Source organism: Berghia stephanieae, chromosome 11 (genome assembly GCF_034508935.2).
Source record: "Berghia stephanieae isolate SIO BIC M18660-M18661 chromosome 11, UCSD_Bste_1.3, whole genome shotgun sequence".
Taxonomy (NCBI): Eukaryota; Metazoa; Mollusca; class Gastropoda; order Nudibranchia; family Aeolidiidae; genus Berghia; species Berghia stephanieae.
The window spans coordinates 39,360,564-39,373,193 of NC_088370.1; the positions used below are offsets into that span (position 1 = coordinate 39,360,564).

General features: G+C 35.3%; 2 protein-coding genes and 1 pseudogene across 4 annotated transcripts in view; 2 read left to right on the top strand and 1 right to left on the bottom strand.

Moving 5' to 3' along the window:
• Window positions 1–12,630, top strand: part of LOC144956961 (neo-calmodulin-like) — a 425,832-nt gene that overhangs the window by 235,858 nt on the left and 177,344 nt on the right. The window lies entirely within an intron of this gene.
• The window catches only part of LOC144956955 (uncharacterized), a 108,798-nt gene that overhangs the window by 77,549 nt on the left and 18,619 nt on the right, over window positions 1–12,630 (top strand). The gene's annotated exons all lie outside the window — the stretch shown is intronic.
• LOC144956625 (uncharacterized) lies at window positions 4,225–6,887 on the bottom strand (annotated as a pseudogene). Its single transcript, XR_013641979.1, has 2 exons — window positions 6,803–6,887; window positions 4,225–5,645 (listed from the first exon to the last, which is right to left on the bottom strand). The product of XR_013641979.1 is annotated as an uncharacterized LOC144956625 (transcript).

The following is a 12,630-nucleotide window of genomic DNA, read 5'->3' on the forward strand; positions in this document are numbered from 1 at the left end:
GGATGGCAATGTTGTGAACTCCTTGGCCAAGCGCATTCTATCTATATTTGCAGTTCCACGTGTGTTGAATAGTAGATATATTACACCCCGCATAGTAATGATTTGGGGCCATTATGAACGCTTGCACATGGGTACCATAGCAACGGGGTACTGCTGAATGATGGGAAATGTGTTGACAATGGAATAATTAGACGCACAATAATATAGAATTACATCCCTTGTTTGTTTGTTTGTGGCATATTATTTTCGTATTTAAAAGTTTATTGAAATAATTAAATTATTTTACTGATTTTACTTCATCAAAGTAAGATAAGAGAGGATAAGATAAGATAAGATAAGATAAGATAAGATAAGATAAGAAGAACTATATTTATCTACTTCTGGAAATTTACATTGGGTTATTGCCATAGACGAATGGATTTCTGAAAATAATTCAAAATAAATAATAAAAAAAGGAAATACATGACATAGAAGTAAAGCAAAACAATACCCCCCCCCCCTCTCTCTCCTCTCTCTCTCTCTCTCTCTCTCTATCTCTCTCTCTATCTCTCTCTTTATCTCTCTTTCTCTATCTCTCTCTCTCTATCTCTCTCTATCTCTCTTTCTCTATCTCTCTCTCTATCTCTCTCTCTCTATCTCTCTCTATCTCTCTCTATCTCTCTCTCTCTATCTCTCTTTCTCTATCTCTATCTCTCTCTATCTCTCTCTTTATCTCTCTTTCTCTATCTCTCTCTCTATCTCTCTCTATCTCTCTTTCTCTATCTCTCTCTCTATCTCTCTCTCTCTATCTCTCTCTATCTCTCTCTATCTCTCTCTCTATCTCTCTTTCTCTATCTCTCTTTCTATATCTCTATCTCTCTATCTCTCTTTCTCTCTCTCTCTCTATCTCTCTCTCTCTATCTCTCTCTCTCTATATCTCTTTCTCTATCTCTCTCTCTATCTCTCTCTATCTCTCTTTCTCTATCTCTCTCTCTATCTCTCTCTCTCTATCTCTCTCTCTCTATCTCTCTCTCTATCTCTCTCTCTATCTCTCTCTCTATCTCTCTCTCTCTCTCTCTCTCTTTCTGTCTGTGTATAATGTGTATGTGTGTGTGTTTCTCTCACTCACTTCCTCATACACACTCTCACACACACACACACACACACACACAAAGAGACATTCTTCTTCTCTCGTATCACCATAAATTCAGCGTTCAATACAGAACATAGTTCTAAATGCAGTTTATATCCTGGAGTTTATATCTCTTATAGATAGTATGCAGATGACGTCACTCAGGCCTTTGTTATTGTTTTTGCCATCCGCGTTTGTGAGTTGTTCTCACTAAACTGTTTTAACCAGACTATAAAAGTTCATGGTTACACAGAGTTTGTGTGTTGGTCCGTTATACTTCCGGATGGCAATGTTGTGAACTCCTTGGCCAAGAGCATTCTATCTATATTTGCAGATCTGATAACAGAACGCAAATATCGATGGTCGTCATTATTTGGTTTCTGCACCGCCTAGTGAGTTGTCGTTAGTAGTGCTCAAGGAAACAAGTTATTTCATTGGTTGAACTATTGAATACAACTCACGATTTGTTTTCTTTTGTGGCAAAAGACTGGCATTTTGACGTCATTTTTTGGTCAGTATCAGGTCATAACTTTTCGAAGGCCAAGGTCTGATCTGCCGAAAATTAAGTAAAACGCGTTGCGCAAAGCTCGTATGCAGACTTCAAGAATTTTGATTCGCCGATCGTGAAACTCGCGACTTCAGAAGTTTGATCCGCCGACCATCGAAATGTGACTTTTTTTTAAAAAAAAGCAGTACTCGCCACATTCTAGTACGCTCTCGGAAGAAGCCAAAAAGCGTGTTAGAATCTGAGCGTGCCGACATCCGATGCTGCTATGGCAGGGTAATCAATACATCCGGTCAGCTCCGGCGTGTCGTATTGCATGCAGAGCGTGCTGGAAATCAGCGTGCTATAATCCAGCGAGTACTGTACAATATTATTATCCTTCATTGTCTTCCTTTTTTACCTTTTTCCAGTAAATTTTGCCATTGATTGAAATGTCTGAGGTCAGGTTAGGCTAAAATCCAACCCCGCTTATAAAGGGATGATGATAAATTATACACAGCACTGATTACACAATATGATATTATAACACATGTCTTTGTTGTGTGTATCCGATGACACCGTGTGCTTTCGTGTGAGTCCTTCTGTCGTTCTGTCACAGTAACGCCTCGTGGGTCAAAATGTATTGTATAGATAGTATGCGCTTGGCTAAGAAGCTCATAACATTGCCATCCGGAAGTATAACGGACCAACACACAAAACTGTGTGTATCCATGAACGTTTATAGTCTGGTTAATACAGTTCAGTGAGCATTACTCATAAACGCGGATGGCAAAAAACAATAACAAAGACCTGAGTGACGTCAACTTCGAACTATCTGATGGCAAAAAACAATAACAAAGACCTGAGTGACGTCATCTTCGAACTATCTATAGATAGTATGAGTTAACGTCACTCAGGTCTTTGTTATTGTTTTTTGCCATCCGCATTTATGAGCACTTCTCACTAAACTGAATTAAGCTGACTATAAACGATCAGGGTTACACACAGTTTTGTGTGTTGGTCCGTTATACTTCCGGATGGCAATGTTATGAACTTCTTAGACAAGCGCATACTATCTATAGTGACTGCCGCTTGAGAAATACATTATTTTATACAACTACAACACCACCACTACTACAACAACTACTACTACTACTACTACTACTACTACTACTACTACTACTACTACTACTACTACTACTACTACTACTACTACTACTACTACTACCACTACTACTACTACTACAACTACTGCTACTACTACTTCTACTACTACTACTACCACGACTACTAGTAGCATTTCTATTTTTGTTTCAGATACTTAATAGACCATTATGAGTATGGATGGGGTCCTACAGAATTGTCATCTGGCAGTGCAACACCAAAAGTACAATATCCTCCGATTCCGTGGTAAAACGAAGGTACGTGAGCGACATTCCGAACGGATCACTCTCATCAGCTGCTGGGTGTTCTTGCTGCTGCTGCTGTTGCCTTTTGTAGCTGCTGTTGTCGTTAATGTTACTATTTTTTACTGTCTGTCGGTGTTGCCAAAACCCTGATTCAATAAACAAGCGCTGGCGACACTATTGACAAGCTCGTGTTCTGATTGGTTGTCAAACTGAAAGTGGTATAAAATACACCGCAAGCGCTTGCTTACGGAACTAAGGCCGGGTGATCGTGTGATAATAGTTGAGTAAGTGTTCCGATCATTATGTGTGTTTTTACGTCTCTTTGCCTTGTAGTCAGCAACACCAAAGTCTCCCACTTGATACCTTTCAATTTTCCTTGACCAGATTTTTGACATTATCGGCAAAATCGTTTTACACATCCATACCTATCCGGAATTAATACCAATAATTCAAGCACCGTTAAACTCTATAAGAAAAGAAAAGAAAGAAAAAAAAAGCCAACTCATCCAATAACTTTAAATTGTTATGTAGATATAATTGTTTCCGTTAATTTCATGATTTTGCAGACTGGTTCGTAAAATGCATGACATCTGAAACAATGTTAAATCATGATAATATTTCAGAGACCTACGTATGATTAGTATCGTTGCTTCAATTATATTTTTTTTTGTCATTAATATTTCATTGTACTATGAACTTTGTACATTTCGGATTCATTCGATCATGACCAATTTTCAATTACCTGTACAATCTATGATAGTATGTTTCGATTTTACATTGCCGTATTGATATATTTTTCCTTACATTCAAAGTTGTGTAAAACTGTCTGTGAATGATACAATGCAAGCTATATGAGATTCTGTAATTATAAACTATTTTATAAAGCATTTAAAGGATAATTCCTATATTAAACCTTGAGTAAGATAATATATGATAGATATCCTTTTAAATAGTTTTTTTTTAAACAAGGGCAAAAAAGAGATAAATGATTTTTAAAAAACAATTAACAAAATGAATTAAAACATAAAATTAGAACCCAAGAACCTTAAGATTCGTAAGGCCATAGTTTTCCCCCCTTATCTCTAGCGTTAAGTCAACAGGAACATTCATTTGCAATTCGTGTATTTCGCTAAGTAAATTAGTACTTTCCGGCATATCTAACAGACCCAGCTGACTGTTAGGTGGACTGGAGATAAGAAAATAAGCACCGATTGCACACGGGATAATAACGGCCCCAATACTTTAAAGCTGATTACTATATGAACAAAATTATCCTGACCCCTAAACCACCAAAAACATAAAAAGTGGGATTTTTTTAAGAGGACAGAGTTTTTAAAAACGACGTCTCCAACATAATAATTTATTTAATTCCCGCCTCTTTCCCACCGGGCCTTGACCACCAGAACCGCCGCTGAAAACAAACGGTTAGAATTTCTTTCTGGGTTTCTCGGAATTTCTTATTGGTGGTGACGTAGATGAGAAAGTTACAGGAGCTGTTGATGCAGATGACGAGATTCATCACCTGGTAGACGACCTGCCCCACATTGGTGGGTTTGTCCGTGAACAGGTTGTAGGAAAGAAGCTGGGGGAAGTGTTGGGGCACGTTCAGAATGAGACACGCGACGGAATACACGGCACACACAGACACCAACGTCCGAGTTGTCCTGGACGTGTCAGCCGAGAGTTTCTTTTCCTTCTCTCTTTGATGGTCTTTGTCTGAATTATTTAACGTTGTTGTTGTAGTTGTCGTTGACTGTTGTGAGGTTAGTTTCAACCGTTTTAATGACGCTAATTTGACTTTAATCCCAATACAGATGCACCCTACAATAACTAAAGGAAGAGGCAAGGTTGGACCTAAGAAAATGAAAAGAGTCTGGAAGACGGAAGAGACTTGGGGTAGCTGTAGAATAAATCGGATCTGTGTAGGACTCCTACGGATATGTTGAGAGGATTGTCGTCGTTGTAATCAAAACGAAGCCAAGCTGTGTAGATTGTCATGCAGAACCAGAAGACGTAGATGGAGACGACTACCGTGGTTGTTCTCCTAGGAGTGACGATGAATGGAAACTTCAAGGGAAGAAAGACGGCGACCAGTCTCTCGATGGTGATGAGAAGCGGGATATTGAATGAGATTGATCCACCGCCATAGTCCATGATGTGAAAGATGTTATACAGGATGTACATGAAGTAAGCCGTAGTATAGGGCATGACGAAACCTCCTTTCACCTCGCCGTATTCGTAGAACATTTTGGCCACGCTGTTTAGCCCGAGGAGGAAGCATATATCGGATACGGCCAGCGAAAATAGTAAGATGTTGGAACATTTTTTGAGTCCGTGTTTACTGAGAATAATGATGCTGAAGACATTACCCACAATGCCCAGGAAACTGATTGTCGGGATGACGCCAAAGACTAGAATGTTGAGAATACGTTCAGTATCCTCGTCCGACAAGACTTCGGCATGTTGTGCAGCATCAAAATCCGGATTGCTTTCAGCAACGATTGTTGCTGGAGTCCTATTGTTAACTAGAGCTGATTTGGAGTTAGTCATTTTCCATAAAACTGGTGCATTGTTTGCCGTCACTGATGACACCAACTGAGTTGTAACCGAACTGCTTTTCATTGCTACAATCAAATTTCCCCTTAATAATCAAATAAATAACAATGTGAAATTGAATGTAAGCTTCAATTTAATATACGAAAACAGATAAAAATGGATAAAAACATGTTTTTCTTTATTCATCTTAACAACGCCAATACCACATTATCTCATTCGTCTGTAGTGTTTCATTCATCCTGTTTTGTTGACGAAAAGGAAATCCGAAATGTCCATTTTTATCTGTTTTCGTATATCAAATTGAAGCTTACATTTAATTAATTTCCTTATTAATCCATTAAAAGACGCTCTCGAGAAGAAAAAAACACGATATTTAAAAATTTGGCTAGGAAACTCGACCTTACTCCAACGCCTTCCTCAGTCCCAGGTTTGAGCGTTTTTGCCAAAATGAGGGTCATTTCAATCGATCAATATTTGAAGGGCGAGTTTTCTGGCCAAATTTTTAAATACCAGTTTTTCCAGAGTACGACAGTTAACAAGTTAAAGATGTGACCTTGGCGTTAGTCTTCGTAAACAAAATTGGCCGTGAAAGTTTTCCTGATTAAACTTTTGTTAATGGGACTGTGACAAGCGGTTATGTGTGTAACGTTTTGGCAAAAGAAAAGATATAAATCATATTGATGAATTAAAATTATTTAAAAAAAAAAATAAAAAATTATCAAATCAAATCGTATTCAATTTCTCTGCCAGGGTTATATAAAAACGCCTGGTTCAAAAATAAAGAAATAAAGAAATAAGAAATGAGAAACTAGCAACTAGAAACGGATAAGATTGAAATAAATTTTAAGTAAATCACATGAAAATGACATCTTTTTGTGTCCAAACATTTCAAAAACGGAATGTTGTATCTTGTTCACTCTGCCTGGCCAGATTTTTAAAAACCCAACGAAACAACTAATATTTCAGATTAAATTTAAGATAGATTATGATAGCCCACCACTTGTTTCAACGTTTCAAAACCGATGGGCTACTTCAAATGAGTGGCCAAAAGGAAAACAAACACAACTCTGTGTATTATCAGTCTTGAACTAAACTGTGTATATATAACAGTTTATATATATATATATATATATATATATATATATATATATATATATATATATATATATATATATATATATATATATATATATATATATATATAAACTGTCTTTTTACTTTGATTTAAGAATTTGTATTTACTTTGATCTAATGTTTTACGAGTGAGTGATCGGTCGTATCCTTTATACAGATGCTTGAACTCGTTGTGTCTCCATTTCACTCACGCTCACCCTACACAATGTTCTTCTCTATGTTAAATTATAGTCAAATCAAGTTTATATTAATATCTGGGTACAGAATTGCCGTACTATGAAAAAACGCGTATCTTAAATTTTGGTCAGAAAACAACCTTCAAATGTCGATCAATTAAAATAAACCTTACCTTGGAAGAAAAAAAAACCCAAAAAAAAAACTCTCAAACCTGGGACTTTGCGCATGAGATTTTTAAATTTATTTATATATTTATTTATTTATTTATTTTTGTCAAGATGAGGGTCATTTAAATTGGTATTTAATTTGACGGTCGAGTTTTCTGGCCAAAATGTTAAATATGCATTTTTTTTTTGGTGTTTCCAGAGAACTGTTTACATGAGACCTAAACTGCCGTAAACTGATAAAAATGCTATATTTAAATTTTGGCCTGAAAAACGACTACTCCATATTATTATTATAATAATCGATCGGTTTAAAGATAGCTTAGAAGTCTCGAGTTTAAGAAGAATTTTAGAGAAGTTCGAGAGAGAGAGAGAGAGAGAGAGAGAGAGAGAGAGAGAGAGAGAGAGAGAGAGAGAGAGAGAGAAAATGTGTGTGGGGGGGGGGGGGGGTAGGAGGGGATTCATTTTAATCCATCAGTAAAATAGTAAAATATGAAGTAAATTATTTTCTGTCCAAAATAAAAGAAAGACGTTTTGTCAGGTGTGTGTGTGTGTGTGTGTGTGTGTGTGTGTGTGTCAGATTATGGCACAATGAATAAATCGATAATTCAGCAACCCTCGTTATTGATAAACACTTGAAATGGAGGATGATTGGAACATTATAATAATATTATGATATTACGGCATCTATGACATCCATTTTACTCACATTTCATTCACTATTTAACAGCCAGCCATGCTCTGGACAAACACGTATCTAAAAAAAATTGTAAAAATTGGCCATAAAACTCGCCCTTCACATATCGACTGATTTAAATGACAATTCTCATCTTGGTAAAAAAAAAAAAAAACAACTCTCAAACCTGGGACTTAGAAAGACTTCGCGACGTCCCGGGTTTGAGAGTTTTTTGCCAAGCTAAGTGTAGTTTAAATCGATTCAATATTTGAAAGACGAGTTTTCTGGCCAAATTTTTTGAATACGATTTTGGTTTTTTTTTTCCAGACAGCGACAGTTAAATGGTTAACTTACTCAATCCTATAGATTTTTGCTACTTTTCAAAATTGGAGAAAAAAATGTATTAAAAATAAGCATGTGCATGGATAGTTTTATTCAACTACCATTAACATGTAAAAACTAAAAACATTAGCTTTGATACTACACCTGTAATTTTCTCATTAAAAAAATGTAATAAATAGGCATGGGGTAAAAGTCACCCCGAACCCGGGTAAAATACGGATATAGTCGGTGTTAGGGTTGAATGAGGTAACAAAGAAAGCGATGTTTTTTTTCTGTCGTTATGTCACATTCATTATATTGATCAAATAATATAATTTCACACAAAACACTTATCTATTGGCACATTATTATAATGATATCATTTATATGGCATATGGAACCGAAATGATTGGTAATTTGGCAACGTAAATGGTTCCTCAATTACATAATTTGGTTCATTTTCGAATTATTTGTGATTTGGTAATAACAAAATGAAATAAAAATAAATCCAAGTACATATTACATGATAGTCGTATTTTAAAATAAGCACGCCTTCCTCTACGACATCATTAGATACCGTCTCCTAGGCGTTTCATGAAGGATTAAAATAGATAATCCATCAAACAAGATATCTGGTGTCAACAGGAATCACTCATGTTGTCCAAAGTAATAATAATAATAATAATAATAATAATAATAATAATAATAATAATAATAATAATAAATAATAATAATAATAATAATAATAATAATAATAATAATAATAATAATAATAATAATAACATAATAATAATAATAATAATAATAATAATAATAATAATAATAATAATAATAAGAAGAAGAAGAGAAGAAGAAGAGAAGAAGAAGAAGAAGAAGAAGAAGAAGAAGAAGAAAGAAGAAGAAGAAGAAGAAAGAAGAAGAAGAAGAAGAAGAAGAAGAAGAAGAAGAGAGAAGAAGAAGAAGAAGAAGATGAAGAAGAAGAAGAAGAAGAAGAAGAAGAAGAAGAAGAAGAAGAAGAAGAAGAAGAAGAAGAAGAAGAAGAAAGAAGAAGAAGAAGAAGAAGAAGAAGAAGAAGAAGAAGAAGAAGAAGAGAAGAAGAAGAAGAAGAAGAAGAAGAAGAAGAAGAAGAAGAAGAAGAAGAAGAAGAAGAAGAAGAAGAAGAAGAAGAAGAAGAAGAAGAAGAAGAAGAAGAAGAAGAAGAAGAAGAAGAAGAAGAAGAAGAAGAAGAAGAAGAAGAAGAAGAAGAAGAAGAAGAAGAAGAAGAAGAAGAAGAAGAAGAATATAGTATAAGGCAATCATATAAGATCAATAAATAGGCAATAAAAATGGTTAGATTTTAAAAGATTGACGCTGTTCAAATCCAAACTGACGATAATTTAACGCTCATCTCCGACAATTGATTCAGAGAGAGATCCAAACCCATTTAGAAAGAGCCGATGCTCACGGAGAAGACAAGAAATAGCTTGGATTACATAATATAGTGGAAATTGTTAAAGTGTCAATTTGGTTTCATTGATTAATAATTATGTAAACGAGATCTGACGGTATCTAAAAGAAGATAACAAGACGCTCTATTTATCATTATTATCATCATCATCATCATCATCATCATCATCATCATCATCATCATCATCATCATCATCATCATCATTATTACTATTATTATTATTATTATTATTATTATTTATTATTATTATTATTATTATTATTATTATTATTATTATTATTATTATTATTATTATTATTATTATTATCGGTTGAAGCAGGGTTTTGAGCCGGAAACGTTCGGTGTTTGGTATCTTGTTATTTTTCGAAGCTGTCAAACTATATTCAGTTTTTGCTCACTTCTAAATGAAATGTAGTCTAGCTGTAGCCCATTTCACAATAATCTGTGTGTCGAAAAGAGTGGTGCTAAAAATAGACCAATAATGGTCAATATAAATGTGCATATTTAACGAAAGAATGTGTAGTGTTTGTCCTTGTCTTGGAGACGCTCCGCGGTGTGGTCTATGTCATTGTGACACATTATGGGTAATAGTCTTCAACAGTCGTAACGTCACTTCCTTCCTAATGACGTATGGTAACTTAGTAACACTGGCTCTAAACTGTCGGAACAATGGCGGACGCCGTATGAAATATTTCTCCGACGAGCTTAAACGCGTATCCAGAGGTAAAAAACCCCATCAGTTTGATCATGTATTGACTTTTACACATTCTGATCACAAGGCATATGAAAAGGGAATGAAAAGTTCTAGCCACCATGAAGAATAAAAATTAATGATTTTCTTGTTTAGAACCAAGATGGCCGCCGTTGCCGGGCGCGTGACATCAGACTACTGAATCCAATTCTCAGAATATTTGCCCTTCTTTCTATAGATAGTATGCGCTTGGCTAAGAAGCTCATAACATTGCCATCCGGAAGTATAACGGACCAACACACAAAACTGTGTGTATCCATGAACGTTTATAGTCGGGTTAATACAGTTCAGTGAGCATTATTCATAAACGCGGATGGCAAAAAACAATAACAAAGACCTGAGTGACGTCATCTTCGAACTATCTATAGATAGAATGAAACTGAAGTCACTCCCGTCTTTGTTACTGCTTTTATTTTTGTTTTGTTTTTTTGTTTTTTTTTTTGCCATCCCCTTTATGAGTAATGCTCACTGAACTGTATTAACCTGACTATAAACGTTCATGGATACACACAGTTTTGTGTGTTGGTCCGTTATACGTCCGGATGGCAATGTTATGAGCTTCTTAGCCAAGCGCATACTATCTATAGATAGAATGAAGTTGAAGTCACTCCGGTCTTTGTTACTGTTTTGTTTGTTTTTTGTTTTGATTTTTTTTTTTGCAATCCACGTTTATGAGTAAATCACACTGAACTGTATTAACCAGCCTATAAAAGTTCATGGTTACATATAGTTTTATGCGATTGTCCGTTATACTTCCCGATGGCAATGTTGTGAGCTTCTTTGCCAAGCGCAAACTATATTTTCTATAGATAGCACGAAGTTAACGTCACTCAAGTCTTTTGTTATTGCTTTTTGCATAACATTGCCATCCGGAAATATAACAGACCAACACACACCTCCGTGTAACCTTAAATGTTTTTAGTCTGGTTAATATAGTTTAGTGGGAATTACTCATGAACGCGGGTGGCAAAAAACAATAACAAAGACCCGAGTGACGTCAACTTTATGCTATTTATATATAAATGTTCATTTCATACAAATGAGTCGCCCGCAGCCGTCTTTTATGTTACTCTTACAATACTCAACTTTGCCCGTAACCAGGTGCTCATTTACACCTGTGTACAGTGAAGCAACGTTTGACACGAATTTTTAACAAAGACGTTAAAACCAAAGGTAAAAATCGTTTAATGATCACCTATCATTTCATTGATCATGGCCAACGTCGCTTGACTTTGTTCCAGTACGATACACTTCGCCACCACATTATCCAGAATAAATTAATATCATGTTGTTGACTTTATCAGATTTTCAGACCGAGGGATAAGCCCGGCCTTGGAAGGGCTATCTCCGAGGTTACGAAATATTCAATAGGGAATGAGATTTCAAAATGGATTTAAGCGCCCTTTGTTGGAGTCGCGACTTGACAACCGACAGACGCTATCGCCATTATTAGGACCAATCATCAGCGGGAAGTTCCAGTAAGTTTAGGAAGGGTTGTTCTCATCGTATTGTATTATTAATCAACATCTTTTATTTTTAATTTGTAGTCTACATCATATTTTGTAAACATTTCATAATGGAGAAAACTAAAGAAAAGATCTACGTTGATATGCATTTTTGTACAGAAATATGAATAATAAATGTTGTATTTGGAGCGCTATGGCTTGAGTTGGTTTGTTTACAAATAACTTCTCCACGGTGACGTCCAATCAAGGGACGCTACTCTTCCGCTAATCTCATTCCTTGGTCAAAATTGTATTATAACACCCTAGTTGTATAGTTTCCTATAAAATCACCTTAACTCTCTCCTTACCAACTATAGCAAAAATTCTCACATTCGTTAAGAAAAAACAACATTTTTCTTATTCAAATTTATTTTGTACATCATAAAATTTAAAGAAAATGAACAGTGTATTGTAGAGCATGTTTTGCTACTGATTGTGTTTTGAGTGATAACAATAAATATTTTTTTTGTTAGTTTGGGTGTGACGTTTTGGGAAAATCCTGAAAATAGCTGGTAAGGTGAGAGTTAAAGTCAGTAAATATGAAAATATAAGAAGAGTAAATAGGATGTTTAACCCTGTCCTTACCACCTATTGGAAAATCGTCACATTTGTTACGATGCCACCGTCACTATTCTCATCAGATTTCATTTCTTTTTGACTATAGCTATAAAAACTTGACATTCTGTAATAGAGTTCATGTTATCGTCGAACAATATTACGTATAGAATGTGCTTGTTGCCTTTCTGTTTGAGTAAGAAATGTCTATTTTTGTGTTTTGTGGGTGTGAAGTTTTTGGGAAAATTCTGAAAATGGCTGGTAAGGAGAGGGTTAAGTAAGACGAGATAAAATAGATTTTAAAAATTAAAGTGTGCCAAAATAACACCCAAAAAAATAT